This window comes from Somniosus microcephalus, chromosome 8 (genome assembly GCF_052327205.1).
Source record: "Somniosus microcephalus isolate GS21.2 chromosome 8, FLI_Smic_1.0, whole genome shotgun sequence".
Taxonomy (NCBI): Eukaryota; Metazoa; Chordata; class Chondrichthyes; order Squaliformes; family Somniosidae; genus Somniosus; species Somniosus microcephalus.
The window spans coordinates 55448715-55473606 of NC_140994.1; the positions used below are offsets into that span (position 1 = coordinate 55448715).

At 48.0% G+C, this 24892-nt stretch overlaps 1 pseudogene; it reads right to left on the reverse strand.

Annotated features, from left to right (window-relative positions):
- The window catches only part of LOC147113531 (coiled-coil domain-containing protein 63-like), a 204806-nt pseudogene that overhangs the window by 123885 nt on the left and 56029 nt on the right, over positions 1-24892 (reverse strand).

Below are 24892 nucleotides of genomic sequence, written 5' to 3' on the forward strand. Positions count from 1 at the left end.
ATTGTTCCAGGTTGCCATTTATCATCCCTATAGTCCCTGGCCAACACTGGTTGTCCTAGTTCGAAACTACGAGTGGCCTTGTTATTTACATGCTGGAATTGCTTGTTTTCGACTTCCCTTCGCACATTGGGTTTTAACAAATCCAACTGGGACCGCAACCTTCTGTTATAGAACATTATGGCAGGGCTTTGATTTGTCACTGCATGCGTGGCGTTTCGATACGCCATCAGGAAATTGTCCACCTTGTGTTGTAGTGGAATATGGTCTTCACTCATGGCCTTTATCGCCTTTTTGAACGTTTGTACAAATCTCTCGGCCAACCCATTTGTAGCCGGATGATATGGGGCAGATGTATAGTGTTTCACCCCATTCTTTTTCATGAATTTCTGGAATTCTTCTGACACGAGCTGTGGTCCGTTGTCTGAACATATTTGCTCCGACAACCCATTCCTTGCAAATATGGTTCTTAGAACTGCGATCGTCTTCTCAGAGGTAGTGGTCGACATCTTAATCACTTCTGGCCATTTAGAATGTGCATCTACTGCTATCAAAAACATGGAATCCATGAATGGACTTGCAATGTCGATATGCACACGTTGCCATGGGGTTGAAGGCCATTCCCACGGATGCAGCGGTGCAATTGGAGGTGCATTTTGAACTTCTTGGCACCCTGAGCAGCTTTTAGTCAGATCCTCTATTTGTTTGTCGATACCTGGCCACCACACATAAGCCGTAGCAAGGCTTTTCATCTTGACTCCCCCCAGATGACCTTCGTGCAATACTTTCAGAACTCTCTCTCTTAATTTCGGAGGAATAATCACCCTTGTTCCATACATCAATGTTCCTTGACATACGGACAGCTGTTCTCGTCTGGCTGAGAATGCTGGTAACAGTGGTTCGCCATGTGCTGGCCATCCCTTCACTGTCAAGTCGTAGAACCGAGACAGTGTCAGGTCATTTCGGGTCTCTCTCTCAATACCCGCATTGGTGACTGGTAAGCATTCGATGATGGTCGAGTGAAATATCTCGACAGGGTCAACTGCCGGTGCCTCTTCCGCTGTAGGCAGTGGCAGGCGCGACAGCCCATCAGCATTACCATGTTGCTTTGTACCTTTGAATTCAATATCATATTGATGTGCCCCTAGGAAAAGGGACCATCTCTGAAGCCTCTGCGCCGTCATTACCGGAACACCCTTCTTAGGGTTGAAAATGGAAACCAACGGCTGGTGATCTGTCAGCAGCGTAAACTTTTGGCCTTGCAGGTAATGGTTACATTTCTTAACTCCCCACATGAGGCTGAGAGCCTCCCTATCTATCTGAGCATAGTTGCGCTCAGCGGAGGTCAATGATCTGGATGCGAAAGCGACTGGCCTTTCCGAGTCATCTGGAAACTTATGTGAGAGCACTGCCCCGATACCATATGGAGAAGCATCACAAGCTAAGCGAATAGGCAGCGTTGGGTTAAAGTGAGCCAACACTTCCTTAGAGGTGATCAGTGCCTTGCTCTTTTGAAAAGCCCGCTTACAATCATCGCACCACTTCCATGGTATTCCCATTTGCAAAGGAGTGTTTAGCGGGTGTAACACCGCGGATAAATTTGGAAGAAACTTGTGGTAATAGTTAACCAACCCGAGGAACGACCTCAACTGGGATACATTTTCCGGTGCAGGAGCTTTTACAACAGCTCCGATCTTGTCAGGTGACTTATGGAGCCTCTCCCGGTCAATGACATGGCCGCAGTACGAGATTCGTTTTGGAAAGAACTCGCATTTCTGGCGATTAACTCTGAGCCCATATTCTTTCAATCTGATGAGCACCTGCTCCAAATTCGCGAGGTGATCCTTATCGTTATCTCTTGTAATCAGGATGTCATCCAGGTGGCATTGTGTGCCTGGAATTCCCTGCAATACCTGCTCCATGGCCCTTTGCCAAATCGCTGGAGCCGATGCCACTCCAAAAACCAGTCTATTATACCGATATAAGCCCTTATGCGTGTTGATCGTGAGATACTGACGTGACGCTTCATCAACTTCCATCTGTAGGTACGCCTGCGCCAGGTCTATCTTAGTGAAGTGTTTCCCGCCAGACAGCGAAGCGAAGATATCTTCAATCCGCGGAAGCGGATATTGCACCGTATGAAGAACCGGATTAACAGTGATCTTGAAATCGCCACAGATGCAAACCTTCCCAGGTTCCCCCGGCTTGTTGCTCAACGAACGCTTCATGACAGGAACAATAGGTGTAGCCCATTCGCTCCAGTCCACCTTGGACAGTACCCCTGAACGTTCTAGCCCTTCCAGCTCTGCTTCCACAGCAGGTCGTATCGCATAAGGCTTTGAAAAATTTTGGGTTTGCATGTTCTTCGACCTTGATGGTTGCCGTAATTCCTTTCAGTGTTCCAAGTCCCTGTTGGAACACCTCCTTAGCATCGTCTAAGATTTTGGACAGTCGTTTAGGTTTGACGTCGTCTTCCTTACAGGCATCTACAGTCAGTGCTTGTATGGAATGCCAGTCCACATTTATTCTCTGGATCCATTCCCGTCCCAGTAGTGGAGGACCTCCATCAGGTAACACATACAAGTCCATTTTCTGACTTTCTTTACCATTGTAGACCACGTTTACTTTTATCTTTCCTTTGGGGTATACTATTTGCCCCGTGTATGTTTTCAATACAATCTCCGTATCCCTCAGGGGAATGTACGAGAATAACCTTTTGTAATCTTGCTTATTCATGACCGTTAATGCCGGCCCAGTGTCCAATTCCATCTTCACTTGGACTCCTGCTATCCGAAGCATGACCCAGATAGTTTGGTGGTCTGCTGTGTTACCCACATTATGTATTTTTAGACAACCCAGTTGTTTACTGCTGGAGTCTGAATCCGTCTTCTGTTCATCCGAACTGTTCTCTGTCACCTTGTGTACTTTTTTGTACTTCTCCTGCGGTGACTTTTTGCTGCTGGTCTTCTTTGTGGACCGGCATACTCTCGCTATGTGACCAAGTTTGCCACATTGCCTGCATTCTTTATCTTTGAACCAGCACTGGTTCTGGTCATGCGTTGTCCTTCCACAATGATAGCACTTTACTGTGCCCAATGCCATTTCATTGGTGCTGAATTCCAATGGCCTTTGCTGTATCTCTGCAGTGCCCCATGCTGCTGCCTCGTGGGATGCTGCAATGCTGAAAGCTTTGTCCAGCGTAAGGTCCTTTTCCTCTAGCAGTCGCTTCTGGGTTCCTTCCCTTAGGAGCCCACACACAAACTTATCTCTCAGTGCGTCTGCTAGTCCTGTTCCGAACTGACAGTACTTTGATAACTTGCGCAGTTCTGTTAGGAATTCAGCGTTGCTTTCTTCTTTACGTTGAATTCTTTTGTAGAATTTAAATCGTTCTGCTATCAGCAGCGGCGTGGGGTTTAAATGCTCCTGCAGGATAGTAACAATATCCGCGAAACTCTTCCCTACTGGTTTGTCTGGTGTTACAAGGTTCCTTAATAACCCGTACGTCTTCGCACCCATTGAGTTTAATAGGGTTAGTGCTTTCTTATCATCCGGTACCTCATTCGTTGTACAGTAAACTTTGATGCGTTCCACATAAGTGGCCCAATCTTCCATATCGTTATCAAAAGCAGTGAATTTACCCGTTTTTGGCATCCTTGCTGAGTTTCTCCTTCCCCTTTGGATATTATTATTTTTTTTTTCCAAGATGGCGGCTTTTCCCGCGCTTGGCGGCTTTTCCCGTGCTTGTCTTCTTCCCCCGCCGACTCAAAATGGCGATTCCCGCGCTGTTGCCGTCCACGCCTCCCAGCGGTCCTTTATTTTCCCCTGCGTTGCTGCTTTTGTTCCCCCGCCGCTCCCGCGGTCCTTGTGGCCATACACGCTTTTCTGGCTGCTGCGCGTCTCTGCCCGATTGCAGTCCGGCCCCTGACACCGGCTGCGGTCGTGTTCTCCGCCCTTTTCGTCATTTTCCCTCCCCTTCTCCCACTGACAACTCGGCCGACTTCCCCCCCCGTGCCGCTCGATCGGGCTTACCCGCCGCTGTCGTAGAAGGGATGCTCACTGATGCTTGACTTCGTGGCCAGCAAACCAACCCGGGTTTCCGATGGCCTCCCGTGCGATGCAGGATGTTGAGGGCGGATGCCCTTTTTCGACGTCCGTTTCTGAGGACAAAGCTTCCTTTGATGCAAAACTGCCGCTAGGTAAGATCAGACTCGTCGCCACTGTTGAGTCTGTGTTTTCAATTGCAGTTATACTGAATAACAGGACACAGACTACAGAAGTAAGTAAACAGGTCTTTAGTGATTGAGGGTCAAGGCTGAACTGAGATACACTTTGCTCCGCAGGGTTTATATACCGGTGTGGTCACCACCGGTACTACAATGTACAGGAGCCATCAAAAAGTAGTCCATCACCTTAAGGTATCCTCTTAAGGTGGTACAGGTTACATACACTACAGTGGGGCTGAAGGAGATTACAAAGATAGGGAGGGGCAAGGCCATGGAGGGATTTGAAATCAAAGATGAAGAATTTTGAAATCGAGTCATTGCTTAACCACAAGCCAGTGTAGGTCAGCGAGCACAGGGGTGATGGGTGAACGGGACTTGGTGCGAGTTAGAACACAGGCAGCCAAGTTTTGGATGACCTCAAGTTTACATAGGGTAGAATGTGGGAGGTCAGCCAGGAGTGCGTTGGGATAGTCAAGTCTAGAGGTAACAAAGGCATGGATGTGGGTTTCAGCAGCAGATGAGCTGAGGTAAAGGTGGAGATGGACGATGTTATGGAGCTGGAAATAGGCGGTCTTAGTTATGCTGCTCATTTCAGGGTCAAATGTGACACCAAGGTTGCAAGCAGTGTGGTTCAGCTCAGACAGATGTTAGGGAGAGGGATGGCTGTCAGTGGCTAGGGAACGGAGTTTGTGGCAGGGACCGAAAACAATGGCTTCAGTTTTCCCAATGTTTAATTGGAGAAAATTTCTATTCATCCAGAACTGGATGTCGGACAATTTAGAGACCGTGGAGGGGTTAGGAGAAGTGGCAGTGAGGCGGAGCTGGGTGTCATCAGCGTACATGTGGAAACTGATGCTGTGTTTTCAGATAATGTTGCCAAGGGGCAACATGTAGATGAGAAATAGGAGGGGACGGGCCAAGGATAATCCTTGGTGACACCAGAGGTAACAATGCAGAAGTGGGAAGAGAAGCTGTTGCAGGTGATTAGATAGATAAGGATGGAACCAGGCAAATGCAGTTCCACCCAGCTGGACTGTGAAGGAATAAGCCATATAACCTATTTAGAAAATATCTTAGGAAAGAATTCTGGCTATTGAAACAGGACAAGTTGTTGACCCTGAATAAATAACCTTATGGAAACCGAAGGTGCATGGCTCTGAGTAGCTGACTTTTGGGAACAAAAACAATGGTCCACCCTGAATAAGGTGTTTTAATTTAAACTTCATAAAGATAGCACATAAGATAAGGAACATCTGCCCTCGTAAAGATGACATAAAATAAGGAGCACCTGCCCTTCACATTGTTTTATATGGTCAACCCCGAACACCTGGAGATGAGACAAGATTCTGGAATATTACAAGCTGATGTAGCAGTAAAGAATGGCAGAGGTCAGCAGAAAGATGAATAGGGATAATTAACTTGCATCAGCAGAAACTTAAAAGGAAATACCACTGAAAAAGGGTATAAATATTGAAGTCTCAAATAAGATAGCAGACTCGCTTTAATCGGGCAAAGCGATTCTCGGCTACAGAAACGGCTCTGTGGTCTTCAACTCTGTACCTCGGGATTCAAAGGTATTTGATATTGATGGATATCCTGTATAGAAAACTATAAGAACTGCAATACTGTAGCGAAGTTAAGATTTAAAAGTAAGATTCTCTGTTAAAAAGATCATATTTTTCCTCTTTTTAGAACTGTTAACATTGCGATTGACTGATTCACCAACTGTAAATTGCAGGTCAGTTCTTTTAATAAATCTCTATATATTTTTAGAATTGTCTCACATAAGTCTTCTGTATCAATAACTCGCAAACTCAATCTCTGTACACTCTTTGGTGAAGAGTTACATATTCCGGACCCTCATAATACCTGGGATGTTATAGTCTAGCTAAACTTATTAAAAGCGCTATCTGGAGGACGGTAACATTCTCGGGTTGTTCCTTTCCTTTAGGGAGAGATAGCCCGGACCTTTAGACCCAATTAAGCGTCTTTAGGATTCAGCTACTTCAAAATTTAATTGAAAGTGAACGTCTGAGAAATACGCCTGATCCAGGATAACCCCAAAGGGGCTAGGAGTAGTAAATATCCCTTCAGGACGATGGTGGAGAGACGTTGGAGAAGGATGGAGTGGTCAACCATGTCAAAGGCTGCAGACAATTCAAGAAGGACAAGGAGGGATAGTTTACCTTTGTCACAGTCACAAAGGATGCCATTTGAGACTTTGATGAGAGCAGTTTCAGTACTGTGGCAAGGGCAGAAACCTGATTGGAGGGATTCAAACATGGAGTTGCGGGAATGATGGGCATGGATTTGGGAGGCGACAAGACTTTCAAGGACTTTGGAGAGTAAAGGGAGGTTGGAGATGGAGCGGTAGTTTGTAAGGACAGAGGAGTAAAGGGTTGTTTTTTTGAGGAGAGGGGTGATGACGGCAGATTTGAGGGAGAGGGGTACAGTACCTGAGGAGAGAGAACCGCTAACAATGTCAGCTAACATGGGAACCAGAAAAGGAAGTTGGGTGGTCAGCAGTTTGGTATGAATAGGGCCGAAGGAGCAGGAAGTGGGTCTCGTGGACAAGATGAGCGCGGAAAGGTCATGAGGGGAGATCAGAGAGAAACTGGAGAAAGATGTGAGTTCAGGGCTAGGAAAAGGGGAAACCTTAGAGGAAGTTTGGCCCGGTGGACTAGGGGAAGGAAGAGAAGTGGCAGAGGCAGCTGAACGGATGGTCTCAATCTTAATGACAAAGAAGTCCATGAGCTTCTCACACTTGTTGTTGGAGGTGAGGGCGGAGGAGACAGCGGAGAGGAGTTTAAGGAGATGGTTAGCAGTGGAGAATAGAAGCGGGGGTTTATCGTTGCATTCCAGAATGATTCTGGAATAGTGAGCAGTTTTGGCAGATGAGAGCAGGACCTGATAATGCTTTATGTGGTCCAGCCAGATCCGGCGGTGAATGGCTAATCCAGTTGTCCACCATATCCGTTCAAGTCTGCGTCCCTTGGACTTAAGGGAGCGAAGATGAGGGCCGTACTGGGGGAACGGCCAGGGTGAGAGGGAGTAATTGTTTTAATAGGGACTAGGGCATCAAAGGTGGTGGTGAGGCTGCAGCTGAGCAGATCGGTAGCTGCAGAAATGTCATGGTGAATGGAGGGCCAGAGGCTGGACAGTTGGAATTCCATAAGTGCAGTTGTAAGAGAGTTGGGAGAGAGTTTTTCCAGGGGCGGACACAAAAGGAAGTAGGGTTGCAGGTGGTGGAAGGGGGATGTGGGTGGAGAGCGATACGAGGAAGTCGTCAGAGTTGGCTTTATCTGCGATTGACATGATGGGAGTAGTGAGGCAACGAGAGATGGCAATGTCGAGGGGGGTGGCCGTCAATATGGGTTGAGGAGTTTACATGGCGGGAGAGATTAAGGGAGGATAGGAGACTAGTGAATTCAAAGGAAAGAGAGCATGATGAATTGAGATGGAGGTTGAAATCACCGAGGATGAGAAGTTGTTCGGTGCAGAGGCTAAGGGAGGAAAGCAGTGAAGATATCTCAGTAATAACATTTTTGTGGTACTTGGGTGGGCGGTAGAGAATGAGAATTTTAAATGAGAGGTTGGAGAGGTGGAATAAGGTGAGATGATCAAAGGAGGAGAAAGTGCCGGAGGAGTAATGGAACAGACCAAGGTGCGATTTGGTGATGAGAGCCACACCGTCACCATGGCGGTCTGAGCAGGGTAAGTGGTAGAACATATAGCCAGGTGGGGAGGCTTCATTTAAGGGTAAGGTGTCATCACCCCTCAACCAAGTTTCCATCAGGGCCATGATGTCAATGCAATCATCCACGATAAGCTCATGGATGGCAAGGGCCTTGTTTGCAAGTGAACGGACATTCTGGAGGGAGATGCAGAGAGGGTCGGTGATGGCTGCCCCACTGCCAGCATCCACAGGGTCAGTGCTGGGGGGGATGAGTTGGATGGGGAGGAGATTGGCAAGATTTGCCCCCAGTGGGCACGCTGGGCGGGAAGGTCGGCGAGAGAGTAGGATGGGACAATTGGGGTTGCTGCTCGTAAAGCGGCAGTGATGAGTGCCTCAATGGGCCCTTCGTAGGATGTCAAGAGAGGCACAGAGGGAAGCTGTTGGCTTATCTAAGAGGGAGTCAAGCCTGGGACGGCAGCAGGAGAGTAGGAAGGTCGAAGAGTAATGAAGGATTGGGGTAGGGATTTGGGAGGGCAGAGTATCCGAGAGAAGAGAAATGAAAGGAGGCATGATGACAAGAGAGAGCGGTCAGGGAGGGATAGAGAGAAAAGGAAAAGAGGGGGAAAAAGTAGAAAAGTATTGAATGGCTCAGGTCCGGAGAGGCAGCCAAAGTGCACACACGAATGGACATAGGGGAAAAGCTCAGGTTACATAGGCTTGTTTTTCCTGTCAGACATTCAACTGCCAGATTTTCACAGGCCACAGGTTTATTGGTCAGCTAATCCTGGAATCTGCTGTAGTTTTGTTCAGTGTAGAATACTAAAAATGCTTGTGAGACAATGTGTGAAATTGCAGAAATACCTCATACCCCAGCTGGAGAGGGAGGTCTACAACACGGACTGCAGCGATTCAAGAAGAAGGGCTGTAAGGGGTTTTAGATCGCAGAGGTTTCTCTCTCTAGAGGCCTCTCTCTCTTGCACAGTAAAACCGTGAATGGTTCGACCCACTCGCCCCTTAGATTCTGTACTCTGGACTTTGGGGCAGGAACTACAATGTAGAGAAAACTCTTATAGACCAAGTTTGATGAAACGAAATGGAATTTTATTGCATAATGTAAAACAAATCAAAATGCAAGCAAATAAGAGGGTACATGGGAGGGAAAAACACAAACAAATCATAACGACACAGTACTAACTAAGGCAAATACAGGCATCTTACACTCTACAAAGATCATCATGAAATGGGGAAAACACACGGAACATCGAGGGACAACAACTCATGTTAATTATACCCTTAAATATCCACCCCCTTAAACCTATCTAGATCTGATTATGAAGGGCCAGAAACATGCTCACCAATCCAACTAGGAAGTGTAAGGTTTTGAAACAGGTCTGCATCTGATCCTTTCAGGCGTCCCGTCTCCACGTGGTTGGTGGAGCCCCAGCGAACTGCGCCACACCTCTCTCCTGAGGTGGGGGTCGGGGACGGCTGGACACTGGCTGGTCTGGATGTCGGCGGGGTCGGGGATCGTTTGCGCGACCCCGGTCAGAGGAGCCTCGGGCTGATCCCCGTCATTTCTTCTGTCGGTTTTAATTGTCTCTTCTCCCGAGCCGGAGTGGGTCGATGGCCTCCCGTTTCGTCAACGGCCCGGGGTTGGTCGATGATCTCCCGATGTTTTACCCCGGGGCAGGACGCCGGCTCGAACCGTCTTCTTCTCCTTCTTCTAGTGATGATGCCACCGATATGATGGTAGCACCATGAGGACCGCTTCCACGATGGCCGCCTTTTTTTTCTTTCTATCTCTGGGTTCCCAGATATACTTCTCATCAGAAGCCCTTATCTCGCACCAAATCAGGTTAGTCTTTTGTTTTAATTTTGGCGGGCTGGGAGCACAACGGGGTAGTTATTATATTTTAAACTGTTCTTGGATGGCCGGTAACGGGCCATCTCTGGTCTGGAATGACCTTCATTTTTTTTAATGTCCTGGTGATGTCCTTAATGGGTCATTGATGCTCTTCTCATGAATATGAAACTGTTCCCTTTTGTCTGGTTAAACATTTAGATGGCCTTTATCTACAGGCCGATCTTGACTGGATCTGCATCCAATCTATATGTATATGTGGGTGTCTGGTTTCGTTCTCTCAGAAACGGCTTCCAGAACTTACTGTGGGCTGAATCCACAAAGCTGTCTGAGGACTGCAGGAACCATTTTAAAGTGTCCCAATTAGTTGGTCACGGGGTCTGGCGGCCATTTTGAATGCCCCTTTTTCCTAGGCTTCTTTTAAAACAGTCTTTAAAATCATGGCCTCTTCTGCCATTCGACCCTCTATAATATAAAGTTCAATTTTGCGAATCCTACAGGCCCACTACCACCTTCACAAGGGCAACTAGGGATTGGCAACTAGGTCTTGCCAGCGGAGCCCATATCCCGAGATTGAATTTTTAAAAAGGAACGCAATAATACTTTATGGATTACTATACTATACTCTGTAACAACTTAACTTTGTGGCTGAGTAGCCCTAGCAGACTTGGCGAATCTACACTGTTGTCAAATGCTATTTGTCCTCGTGGCTTTCTCTATGAATTTTTAACTGCCCCTTCTCCTTGCTGGTAATTTATGTAATTGGACAACCTTCCTACTGTACTGAGAATACTCCCCCCTAACAAATATACTGTAGATTGAAACTAAGTTTATGACAAATCAGCATGCTGCAAGAAGAGGCACCTTCAGATAATGGAAAATCTGACAAGCAGTCTGGTAGCTCCACAGTGCCCATTCCTGCATCTGATTCACCAATTCTATCATGGCATGTTACTTAATGAAGCGTGTGCCCAGATACGCCCACTCGGGAGAAGGCAAATAGTGAGTCAGAGGATATAGCAAACAGTGAATCACAGAGCATCGGTAAGCAGGAGAAAATAATGAGGAAATTTCATCTTTGTGTACCTTTCTCCTGCATAGCTTTTACAACTTGTTCATCCGTCTCTCTCTCCTTCGATTTTTCTTTCAGGAAAATATTCAGTCTCTCAGCATGATTTAGGGCTATGTGGATTTCTCTCATTTCTGCATTGTATTGCTCAATATCTTTCTCCTGCTGTTCGGCAACACGCATAATCCGTGCCTGTACTTCATCTCTGTGCTCGGCAAGACAATAAGAAAAGAATTTGAACTTTAACTTTACACAGAAAGGAAACCACAACATATTGTGATTTAATATATGAAAATTCTGACTATCATGAACTGGGTGTTTGATTTAAGAAAATGGATAGGTATAAACCTAGGAATTACTGTTTGTGATACTAGCCCATAAATATTAATATCACAAACAGTTTCTTATCACATTCCTCTGTAAGCTTCTTTATTGACTGAGGTTATAGAATTTCTATTCAAAAAAATACTGGATTTATTCCAGTGTCCAGGCCAACATTTTTCCTTCAAGCAGCACCAGTAAGAGAGAATAACTAATCATTTATCTCATTTGCAGTTTGTTGTACTCACATTAGCTCCCATGTTTGCCGAGATAACAACAGTGACAACACGCCAACATTAATTACTTGGTTGTGAAGTACTTTGAAACATGCTGAGAACAAGGTGTGATATCAATGCCAGTGCACTATTATATCTGCTTGGTTGATTGCTACTCTGTGGTAGTTAGACATTTTGAAAGTTCAGTCAATGGTAATAAAAATCGGGGGAGGTGTAAAATGAGCTGTCGACACGCTATCACCCATTTTATACTATCGCACAAAGTCAAGATCTACCCTTACAGTCTGCAGAACATAAGAACATAAGAAATAGGAGGAGTAGGCCATTTGGCCCCTCGAGGTGTTGTGTCGGTACCTTTCTACCTAGACACAATTTAGGACTCAGAACTCAGAGATTCAAACATGAAGTGCTTTATTGGAAGGAAAGGAAGTTCTGGACAAAGAGAGCTAAAACTTAATAGAGAACACCCAACCATTTATCTCCTGTGACAGCGCCACCACAGGTGGGAGGAGAACACACAATAGAACACATAATACATAACATTTCCTCCCCTCTTAAATGGAAGGTCCACATTATTCCTCAACAGGTAAGTTACTTTCAATGCACTCAATGAACCTAGGGTAGAGGTAGACTGCCTCAAACCCTGACTTTACCCTGGGGTTTATTCTGCCCCAGTCTTGTGGGTAAGTCACTAAGCCTACAGATCCAAGCGTCTTGGAGGCCGCCGCTCTCTGACAGGATACTGGCGGTCATCGCTGGCTTCCACAGCAGTAGGCATTGACACAGGCATGGATGGAGAAGGTGCCTGTGTCAGTCGAAAGTCATGAGTTTGCACAGGTGGAACAGTCTCTTTGGCTTCCTGTGTTGGAGAAGAGCACTGTGGCAAAGGATGCTGGTTTGCGGTATCATCCGGAAACAGTTCAGGCCAACCAGCCGTTGGAGCCTCTGTGGCTGTCTCTGCTCCTAGCAACAGTTGATCTGTGTGTCTTCTCCAGACGACGTCCTCAGCAGCCTCAACCATGTAAGACACAGGGCCCGTCTGCGCGATCACCGTAGCAGGAACCCATTTCGGTCCAGTGCTGTAGTTTTGAGCTAGGACGTGCTCTCCCGGATGAAACCGTCTCTCCTTCGCTCTTTTCTCTCTCTTTTCAACTTGAGCTTGTTGTTGACAATGGACAACCTGTTCTGCCCTTGGAGGTTTGAGTAAGTCAAAACTTGTCCGCAACTGCCTCTTCATCATGAGCGAAGCGGGGGAAGTTGTGGTTGTGGCATGCGGCTCGTTCCTGTAGGACAACAGGAAGCTGTTCAGACGTTGGTGGATCGAGCCCTGACCTTGCGATGCCTTCAAGGTGTGCTTCAAAGTTTGCACAAACCTTTCTGCCTGGCCGTTAGTAGAGGGATGATAGGGCGCAGACCTGATGTGTTGGACACCATTCACATGCAGGAAGGTTGCAAACTCCTGTGATACAAATTGTGGACCGTTGTCACTTACGAGTTGTTCTGGTGAGCCATAACAGCTGAACATCTCACCAAGTTTCTCAATTGTTTTCTCTGCCGTGGTAGACCTCATAACAGTGACCTCCGGCCACATGCTACGAGCGTCCACAACCACCATAAACATCTTACCTTCGAAAGGACCGGCGAAGTCCACATGTACTCGCTGCCACACTTCTGCAGGCCAATCCCAGGGGTGTAGGGTTGCCAGCTGTGGAAGATTCCAGACCCTTTGACACGGGGAACATGTTTTGGCTTTCTCCTCAATATTCCCATCGAGACCTGGCCACCAGAAGTAGCTTCTTGCCATTTCCTTCATCTGAACCATCCCACTGTGGCCTGTATGAAGTTGTTGCAGTATAGGTTCCCTCAGAGGTGGCGGAATGATGACACGGCGTCCCCACAGAAGACAACCTGCCTGGACGGAGAGCTCATTTCTTTTTGAAACGTAAGGTTTCAAACTAGGAGATTCTCCTATCGCTCTCCCTCGAATGACATCGTCCATTACCTCAGACAGGACTGGATCGTTGCGGGTGTACCTTCGCACCTGAACTGCAGTGACAGGTGCTCCCTCCACTTGTCTAAAGTAGAAGATGTCTATCTGACGAGGCTCTGGGGGAGTAACAGACAAGGGTAGCTTCGAGAGACCATCTGCGTTGCCGTGCAAGTCTGATTTGCGATATTTGATGTGATATGTGTGTTCTGACAACAGTAAAGCCCACCTTTGCATCCTGCTTGCAGCGAGACGGAATTCCGGTGTGGGGCCCGAAGATTGAAGTCAATGGACGGTGGTCCGTCAGGAGTGTGAACCTTCTCCCAAACAGGTACTGATGAAATTTTCGAATTCCAAAAACGATTCCCAAGGCCTCGCGCTCGATCTGCGCATAGTTACTCTCGGCCTTGTTCAAGGTGCGGGATGCGAAGGCGATAGGTTTTTCTTCACCCGAAGGCATGATGTGGGATATGACTGCTCCCACACCATATGGTGATGCATCACATGCTAGCTGCACGGGTAGCTTTGGGTCGAAGTGTGTCAGGACCTCCGAATTCAGCAATGCTTTCTTTGCTTGGGCGAAAGCTTCGTTGCACAGTTCAGTCCATTTCCATGTTTTGCCTTGACATAGCAACTGATGTAACGGCTTCAGCAATGTTGCTAAGTCTGGAATAAACTTCCCATAGTAGTTAAATAGCCCCAGAAATGAAGGTAACTGGCTCACATTCTGGGGTGCTGGGGCCTCCACGATCGCCTTGACCTTTGGCGGCGCCTTATGCAGGCCAATAGCGTCAATCACATGCCCCAGGTACTCAACTGAAGACTGAAAGAATTCACATTTGTCTTTACGAACTCTGAGTCCGTACTCTTTCAGTCGTTGTAGTGTCGCATCCAAGTTCAGAAGATGATCCTCCTCATTTGTCCCAGTGACAAGGATGTCATCCAGGTAGCACTGGACTCCTGGCAGTCCACTCAAAATCTGATCCATTGCCCTTTGGAATAGAGCAGGGGCCGACGTAATTCCAAACGGAAGGCGGCAGTACCTGTATAGCCCCTTGTGTGTCACAATTGTCAACAGCTCCTTTGATTTGTCATCGACATGCATTTGTAGATAAGCCTGGCATAAGTCTATTTTGCTGAACTTTTGCCCTCCGGCCAGGCCCATAAAAAGATCATCAATGAGGGGAAGAGGGTACTGTTCCGCAGACAGCAGCGGGTTAATAGTCACTTTAAAATCCCCGCAGATTCGAACAGATCCATCCTTTTTCAGGACAGGAACAATGGGTGTGGCCCATTTGCTCACGCTCACAGGCTCCAGGACTCCATTCTCGACTAAGGCCTCCAAGTTAGCCTCAACTTTTGGCCTAATTGCATAGGGTACAGGTCGGGCTTTGTGAAACTTCGGCTTGCTGTCAGGTTTAATGTCCAGTCTCACGCTGATCTTTTTCATGCTCCCAAGTTCCCCATTGAAGAGTTCTGCATGTTTGTTTAACACTGCAGTCAGACCTGACTCCCCTTTTGACATCATGCGGACTGCAGGCCAGTCCAGCGTGATTTTCTCTAGCCACGCACGTCCCAGTAGCGATGGGTAATTTCCCTTTACCACATATAGTGGCAGTTTTGCAGTCTGTCCGTTCAATTTAACTGTCACCTCAATGACGCCTCTCATGGCCACAGGTTCGCCGGTATACGTCTTTAGCACAATGTTTGTTGGCTGAAGGGTAAGATGCTTTAGCATTTTGTTGTAGACAGTGTCTGAAACAAGGGACACAGCCGCGCCTGTGTCCACCTCCATCCGCACTGATTGTCCCTCCACCAGTGGTGACACCCAGTAGCCATTTGAACCACCTGCAACCGTCAGTATGTGCACCTCTTCCTCCTCAGAGGTGTCGCTCCCCTCTGTTTTGCTTGTTCCATCATACTGCACTGAATGAACACTCTTTTTCCTCTCTTGTCCAAATACAGACATTTTGCTTCCATGCTTCCCAGCTCTGTCTGTTCTTTTTTTACCTCTACAGGCGTGTTCAATGTGGCCTTTTTTGCCACAATTTCGGCATTCCAGCTCCGTACACCAGCAGTCATTAGCGTGATGGCCCGTTTTCCCACAACGGTAACATGTGCTGTTCCGTGCACCTTTAGGCTCAGACGACACCTTGTGAACTCTCCCTGTTGAACTCAACTGGTGAGCCTCCTTTTCCGCCATCTCCATGGAGACACTAACTTCAATGGCCTTTTCAAGAGTAAGGTTGTCCTCAGTAAGAAGGCGCTTCTGTGTGGCTGCATTTTGCAGGCCACACACAAGTCTGTCTCTAATGGTGTCATTCAGCACCTCCTTGAACTGGCAGTGTTCCAACAACCTTTTTAAAGCAGCAATAAACATCGTCACTGATTCCCCCTCCTCTTGATTCCGTTTGTGAAATCTAAATCTCTCAGCAATAACCAGAGGTTTTGGTGAAAAATGTGCTCCAAGAATTTCCACTAGTTGCTTATATGTTTTAGTTCCTGGCTTATCTGGCTGCACGAGGCTGCGAAGTAAATTGAAAGTCTTCGGCCCGATTACACTCAAAAAGGTAGGCACGACCTTTTCATTTGCCACCGCATTCGCCAATACAAAATAGTCAAAACGTTCCATATATACGCTCCATTGCTCCACATTTTCATCAAAATCACCGCTGTTTCCTAATATAGTAGCCATCTCACGTTTCAAATTAAATTTTCTGTTTACTCACTGCACCCGTAACGTACGCAGATTCATCCGCTCCTTGTTGCTACTTGTTGTGTCGGTACCTTTCTACCTAGACACAATTTAGGACTCAGAACTTAGAGATTCAAACATGAAGTGCTTTATTGGAAGGAAAGGAAGTTCTGGAAAATTCCGAACAAAGAGAGCTAAACTTAGAGAACACCCAACCATTTATCTCCTGTGACAGCGCCACCACAGGTGGGAGGAGAACACACAATAGAACACACAATACATAACACGAGGCTGCTCCGCCATTCAATAAGATCATGGCTGATCTTCTACCTCAACTCCACTTTCCTGCACTATCCCCATATCCCTTGATTCCCTTAATATCCAAAAATCTATCGATCTCTGTCTTGAATATACTCAACGACTGAGCCTTCACAGCCCTCTGGGGTAGAGAATTCCAAAGGTTCACCACCCTCTGTGAAGAAATTTCTCCTCATCTCAGTCCTAAATGGCCGACCCCTTCAGGAAGTCCAAAGGCGGAAGTCACAGCCCCATCCACATCAATGGGGCTGTGGTGGAAAGGGTGGACAGCTTTAAGTTCCTCGGAGTCCATATCATGGAAGACCTCTCCTGGTCCCTCAATACCTCCTCTCTGGTGAAGAAGGCCCAGCAGCGCCTATATTTCCTAAGGAGGCTGAAGGGATGTAACCTGTCACCCCTGATCCTCTCTAACTTTTACCGCTGCACTATAGAGAGCATCCTGACAAACTGTATCACAGTATGGTATGGCAGCTGTAGCTCCTACGACTGGAAAGCCCTGCAGCGGGTAGTCAAAACTGCCCAACGCATTACCAGCACCCGGCTACCGACCATAGAGCACATATACCGGAAACGCTGTCTGCGGAGGTCACGGTCCATCATCAAAGACTCTACCCACCCCAGCCACAGTCTGTTCACCCTCCTGCCATCTGGGAGACGCTACAGATGCATTTGCACCCGTACGACCAGATTTAGGAACAGCTTCTTTCCCAGGGCTGTCATCCTACTGAACTCCACAAACAAACTCTAAAGCCTGCACATCTGCCAATGCACTTTATTATGGTTATGTTATGTTAATATACTACAAGCCAAATGTATGTTGAATGTTTAAATGTCTTAATCCAAATGTACACTCTCGGGAGCTGCAAGCCTACATTTTGTTGTACTGCTCTTGTGTACTAACAATGACAATAAAAGTTGATTTGATTTTGATTTTGATTTGATTTGAAAAGAATCAAAGTGTCAACGGACGCATCAAAAGATGGCCTAGGTGCGGTCTTGCTACAAGCAGAGGATGAAGATTGTAAGCCTGTTGCCTGTGCCTCCAGGTCTATGACTGATACTGAGTGTCGATACGCCCAGATTGAAAAGGAATGTCTAGGCTTGGTAGTTGGACTAGAAAAGTTTCATGGCTACATATATGGACTTCCCACCTTCACAGTTGAGACAGACCACAGCCCACTGGTTGCCATCATAAAAAAGAACCTGAATGAGATGTCTCCAAGGATTCAATGACTCATGATGAAGCTGCAAAGATATGACTTTGAACTGATCTACACACCAGGCAAATACATAGTGTTAGCAGATGCACTATCCCGAGCACCCACAATGAGTCATGTGAGCTCTACTGAAGAAGATGTGGATGTTCATGTGAGTATGGTCTCTGCTGCGCTGCCCGTGTCAGACACAAAATCAAAGCAAATAGCAGAAGAAACAGTAAAAGATATAGTATTACAAACAGTAATAGAGAACATTCATCATGGTTGGCCAAAAGGTTCCTGTCCAAAATATTTTCACATAAGGTCAGAATTGAGTGTCGCAAGTGGACTATTACTAAAACAGAACAGAATAGTCATTCCACAGGCTCTACGGCAAGACATGCTCAAAAGGATTCATGAGGGACACCTCGGAATTGAAAAATGCAAAAGGAGAGCAAGAGACACTGTTTATTGGCCTGGCATAAATAAGGACATTGAGAACATGATAGGCAAATGTGAGACATGTCAGAAACACCAAAACAAACAAGCAAAGGAACCAATGATAGTAGCTGACATACCAACAGCACCATGGCAAAAGGTTGGTATGGACCTTTTTCATTTCAATGGTAAAGACTATCTAATAGTGATTGACTACTATTCTAACTATCCTGAGATGGCACTGCTCTCAAGCACCACAGCAAGCAGTGTCATAACGCATGTGAAATCCATCTTCGCCAGACATGGAATTCCCAGGAGTGCCGTTAGCGACAATGGTCCGTGCTTCAACTGTAAGGATTGGCAACAGTTTGCAGCACATTATGACTTTCAACACATCACATCCAGTCCTTTGTATGCTCAGTCGAATGGTAAGGCAGGGAAAGGTGTTCAAGTTCTCAAGCAGCTACTGAAGAAAGCGACAGAAAGCAAGTCTGATCCTTATCTCGCCCTGCTGAGCTACCGAGCCTCACCTTTAGACTCTGGTTCTTCACCTGCTGAACCCCTAATGGGTCGCAAGTTGTGTACCACGCTATCCTGCTGTGCAAAAGAAAAGCAGAGTAAGGAACTGAGACAGAGACTTCAACTGTTAAAGCTGAAACAGAAATCATACTATGACAAGTCATCCAAAACTCTGAAACCATTGACAAGGGATGATGTTGTCAGGATTGAGGATCCAGATGCATGGAACAGGAAAGCTACAGTTCTTGAGGAAGTAGGACCAAGGTCATACACTGTTAGAACTGAGGAAGGACAGGTTCTCAGGAGGAACCGCCGTTCCCTCCTAAAAACACAAGAGACTATCAAAGAGCAAATCGATGACAATGCCGCAACTGAATCCTGTCACTCACCACCAGAACAATCTAACACAAATACACATACAGGCTCTCATGAAAACACATCAGACTTACCTGTGCTGAGAAGATCCACACGTGAAGTAAAAAAGCCTGATAGACTTAATCTTTGAGTACAAAGAAAACTACATTGAAAATGTATTGACTGTTGAAGATGTTTATGTTGTTATTGATTGATATTAATTGATACTGATTTTGTTTAACCTCAAAGAAAGGGGGATGTAATGATCAGTAACCTGTCATTCTGGAATGGTACACTAAGTGGTGCTGTATGTATATAAGAGTGGGCTACCCATGATGCACTAGGCTACCCACAAGGCAGCAGTCAAGATGGAGGCCTCTACAGATACTGTACCTAGCCCACATGTGCTCAATCAAGTGTCTAGCAAAAGCTAGCTGTTCTTAATAAAAATGACTAGTTATTAATGAACGTAACAGCATCTGGGGCTCAACCGAGGACTCCGTAGTGGCATGGGAGTGTGAACACCTGGAGAGGAGCCCCCACTTCCTTGTTGTTGACCATCACCATTCCTTTCATGGGTCATCTGCCCTTCACTGCTAGCAAGTAGCTGGAGAGCACCTTGCTGCACATCAGTGTGGCCATGAGGACCCATTTCTTTGCTGACATTCCTCATAACAAGGATTTCCATAAACCTTTTGTTTCGCTCCTCAATTGATGCCCATCTATCCTCTATAGATGAACATCTATTTAGAAGAGTCACCATGTTCTCCTGAGTCTTGTGATTTATGTCCTGCATGGAGGTTGCCATCCTTTCCATGGTGATACCTACATTTGCCATTGCGTGCACCACGGCATTGCTCATGTTAGAGATGGACTCCTCCATTCTCTGCACACTTGCAGTTACCGTGGATGCAAACCCTGTCAGAGACTCCTGCACTTGTTCCTGAAGTTCCAGCACCGCTCTCTTTCTGGATGGCCCCAGAGGCATAGCGTCTACATGCAGCTGAGCAGAGCTAGGAGCGTCCTGCGACCTCCAACGAGGACTCTCCACTGCTGTCCCTGTCTCCACCATCTGCTCATGCTCGCCTGTGAGCTGTGATACACCAGGTGACAACATTACTCTATCTCGCAAGCTACCCACTGAGGTGTGTGTCTCTGCGCTGGTGCTGGGTGTGCCCATTTCTGCTGACGCTGCTCCCTCAGAGGTTGCAGGTTCCTCTGAGGAGTCCTTCGGCTCTTCCTCAGGGACAGTGGGGAGGGGGGCTCACGATGGTCCTGTGGGGGAGTAAAGGCATGAGTCAGACATGTGATATGTAGGTAGCAGACACATCCCATTGTGCATAACTATATTTCTATGAGCAACAGATGCCCTATCAGTCACTCATGAAAATAAATAGGTTTGCAAATCAATTCTGTCACCAGCTTGCTGTGCTGTGCCTGTCTCTCCGTCCCCCACTTCCAGCTCCTCTGCACCTCCCACGATCTCCAGAGCTGCCTCCTCAGCAGTGGTTATATGCGCCAGGGATGGTGCACCTCCTCCTGTCCTCCCTCTCTCCCTCTTATTGTGGGCTCTCTTTTCCTGCAATGAAGGACACAAGTGGCGTTTCAGCGAGTTTGATGGAGTCAGTGTTAAGAATGTATAACATAGATGTTTAGAGGGAGACAAAGATGGAGTGAGGTGCCAATACCAAGGTCCCTCCCTGTGCATTGTTAGTTGTTATTGCATAACAGTGAGAATGAGTGTGAGGGGTGCATAGTAGGATAGTGAAGTGATTCTGTACATAGAGAGGGATGGGTGAGGGTACAAGGGATGTTAGGGTCAGTTGGGATGCGCAGGAGCAGGTTACCAATGCTGAATGATGGGGATGCGAAGAGATGGGAAGCAGACTGAAGGTAAGTGTGATGTCATCCTCACTTTTGCTGAGCGCATCAGGTCATTGAACCTTTTCCTGCACTGCACCCAGGTGTGTGTACACACAGACCGAGCACTTACCTCCTCAGCAATTTGCAGCCAGGCTGCCTTTGTATGCTGAGGAGGCTTCCTCCATCCATCGGAAGGGAAGAGGACCTTCTTTCGTCCTCTTACTCCCTCCACAAGAGCATTGAGGGAGTCATCATTCAAACGGGGAGCAGCCTTGGAGTGTTGTGTGGTCATTCCTGCAGCAACCAGCATTCAAATGCAAAAGAAAGAAAGTGAAAAGCAATGGGGACATGGCCCCCTTAAATATCCAGGCTCCCAGTGCGTCATCAAGCGCGGGCAGCCGACCCGCACCCACCAATTGGGCCGGCTAGCATGCACGTCAGCCCTAATGAAGCCAATCTATGGAAAATTGTTAATGGAGGGCGGCTGCAACAGGGAGTGGGACCATAACCCGCTGAAGACCGAACCCACCACCATCCGGCATCCGGCCGGAAAATCCAGCCCTATGTTTCCTCCTTCATACCGCTTTGGTCAGATAAAGCAAATATAAAACCAGTTGGCAACAGATACTGTAATTTGGTTAACTGCTTCATGAAGAATGTGCTCTACAAAAAGAAACAATGAATTAATTCTACAGAGACAAGCACAAAACACATAAATATTCTGCTAACCCTATAATCAATTCAGTGTAGGAACGGAGGTTCCTATCAAAAAGACTGAGTTCGACTCAGGTAATTAAATTAATGAACTTTAATGAAATCAAACGAGTTTAAACTGGAAACTGCTAGAACACATCAATAACAGGTCTACTCTCCTTGAGGGCTCCACGAGGACTGATCCTCTGATCAGGAGAGTGACGTCATGATGTCATCACGTTCTTCCCGCCATTGGGGCATCACGTGACTAACGGCATGACGTCATCACGTTGAAACCGTGCTGTAAAGGTAACTAGGCATTGTACAGTCAAACAGTGTAATTAAAAGTACAGGCACAGACAGTAACTACATTGCTGTTAAAGGAATTATGTACAACCGCTTTGAGTCCTTTGGTGGCACCGCCACATGCGCCCCCCCAGAATTGTCTTTAACAGAAAAGGTGAGGCGAGGAGGAGGCCTGATGAGCCTGTCCGATCGACTTCGATACCCTGGTAGAGGAAGTTGACGACCGGTGGACGAGTTGGCAGTCGGTGGCGGCTGAGCAGGCGGGGCGAGCGCAGTCGGGTTGTCATGCAGCTTTGGTTGATCAGGTGCAGTGGCAATGGGCGGTCGGCCACGTTTGGGTGGTTGAGCGACTACGACAGGGTGGTCCAGGTCCAGGTGAGCCAGCTTCAAGCGGTCCACCGAGATGTGATCTGGTTTCCCTCCGACGTCGACCAAAAAGGATTTGTCTCCCGGTTCGATGACGCGGAAAGGATCAGTGTAAGGGGGCTTGAGCGGATCCCGGTGAGCGTCGTGTCGGATGAAGACACACTCCGCATTCTTCAATCCCAGTGGCACGTAGGAGGTCTGCAAACCGTGATTGGACGTAGGTATCAGGGCAAAGCATCTGGCCGCTTCTTGGTGGCGAACGAGTTGCCGGGAGGCGGACCATGGCTCTGTGGGAGAAGGGAGGAAATCTCCTGGTACACGGAGCGGCTGGCCATAGACGAGTTCAGCCGAAGACGATTGTAGATCATCTTTGGGCGCCGTACGGAGACCCAACAGGACCCATGGGAGTCAGTCCACCCATCCTGCGCCTTGAAGACTGGCCCGAAGAGAGGCTTTAAGCGACCAGTGGAATTGCTCGCAAAGGCCGTTTGCCTGCGGATGATAGGTGGTGGTGCGATGAAGTTTGGTACCGAGCCCCTGAGCCACAGCGTTCCAAAGATCCGAGGAAAATTGTGGCCCGCGGTCAGAGGAGATGTCCGCCAGTACCCTGAAATGGGCAACCCAACAGGAGATGACAGCTCTGGCGACGTCTGCTGATGTGGTGGAAACCAAAGGAATTGCCTCTGGCCACCTAGTGGTGCGGTCCACTATGGTGAGGAGATGAGTATAACCCTGAGAAGGCGAAAGCGGCCCCACGAGGTCCACATGCACGTGGTCGAATGATGCTCCGGAACAGTGAACGCAGCCACTGGAGCCTTGACATGACGTTGGACTTTGGCCTTCTGGCATACGATGCAGGTATTAGCCCAGTCACAGACATCGGTGTGCATACCTTTCCAGACGAACTTGGCTGACATAAGCCGTTGCGAAACCTTCATCCCTGGGTGCGACAACCCATGTATGGCATCAAAAACCCTCCAGCGCCATGCGACTGGCACTATGGGACGAGGAACTCCCATTGAAACGTCGCAAAGGAGCGTGGCACCTGCGGCCTGGAAGACGACGTCGGTCGCTTGGAAGCTAGAGGGAACGGTTCGATATGATTGGACCTCCAAATCCGAAACCTGATCTGCCGCCATGAGGGCGTAGTCGATTCCCAGGTGCACCGCGTGGACTGTCGCACAGGAGAGGCAATCTGCCACCAGGTTGTCCTTACCAGACACATGTGGAATGTCCATGGTAAATTCAGAAATGAACGTCAAGTGACGTTGTTGACGAGCGGACCACGGTTCGGTGGTCTTGGCCATGGCGAACATAAGGGGTTTGTGGTCGACAAAAGCCGTGAAGGGGCGCCCCCTCCAATAAAAACCGGAAATGGCAAATGGCGAGGAAAAGGGCCAGTAGTTCCCTATCGAAGGTGCTGCACTTTTGTTCATTTGTTCTCAATTGACGGCTGAAAAATGCCAGCGGTTGCCACGTGCCTTTGATCCACTGTTCTTGCACCGCACCGATGGCGTAGTCTGACGCGTCGGTGTTAAGGGCGATAGTAGCACCTGGAAGTGGGTGCGCCAGCATGCTTGCGTTGGCCAAAGCGGTCTTGGTGTCGCCGAACGCCTGGACCATTTCAGCTGTCCAGCTGATTGGGTCTTTACCGGACTTGCCCTTGAGGGCCCCGAACAAGGGTTGCATGAGTTGAGCCGCCTTGGGGACGAAACGGTGGTAGAAGTTGACCATCCCCAGGAACTCCTGCAAGGCCTTGACTGTCGACGGCCGTGGGAAAGAAGTAACCGCCTCAACCTTCGTCGCCAAAGGGACGGCGCCGTCCGATGTTATGCGATGTCCCAGGAAGTCGATTTGTTGCAGGCCGAACTGGCACTTGGCCGGGTTGATGATTAAACCTTGTTGGCTGAGGCGTGTAAAGAGAGAACGCAAATGGGAGATGTGCTCCTCCTTGCTGGCACTGGCGATGAGTATGTCGTCAATGTAGACGAAAAGGAAACGCAGGTCTCAAAGAACGGAGTCCATTAAACGCTGAAACACCTGTGCTGCATTCTTTAAGCCAAACGGCATCCGCAGGAACTCAAAGAGGCCAAAAGGGGTGATGACTGCGGTTTTCGGGATGTCTTGTGGGTGCACTGGAACCTGGTGATATCCACGGACGAGGTCGACTTTAGAGAAGATAGTATTTCCTGCCAAGTGGGCCGAGAAGTCCTGGATATGCGGGATCGGGTGCCGATCCGGAGTGGTGGCCTCATTGAGGCGTCGGTAGTCACCGCATGGCCGGCAGCCGCCGCCTGGTTTCGGCACGATGTGGAGAGGCGAAGACCAGGGACTCTTCGATCGCCTAATGATGCCAAACCGCTCCATTGTGGCGAACTCCGCCTTCGCAGCTGCAAGCTTGCCGGGTTCGAGCCTTCTAGCCCGCGCATAAACCGGGGAGCCAGTAGTGGTGATGTGATGTTCAATGCCATGTTTCGTTGCTGAAGAGGAGAAGGTGGGCCTTGTCAGCTCCGGAAACTCCCCGAGGAGCCACGTGAAGTCGTCTGGAGGAGGGAAAGCACAGGCAATGGAGCGCGCCACGGAGGTACCGTGGAAGCACGGGATCGAGTGGAAGGTGGCCGCGTTGATCAGCCGGCGGTGTCGCACATCAACTAGTAGGCTGTTGGCACACAGAAAATCTTCCCCTAGGATAGGCTGTGAGACTGTAGCCATGACGAAATCCCAAAAGAAGCGCTGACCGCCGAAACAGACTTCGACCCGCCGCTTTTGGAACG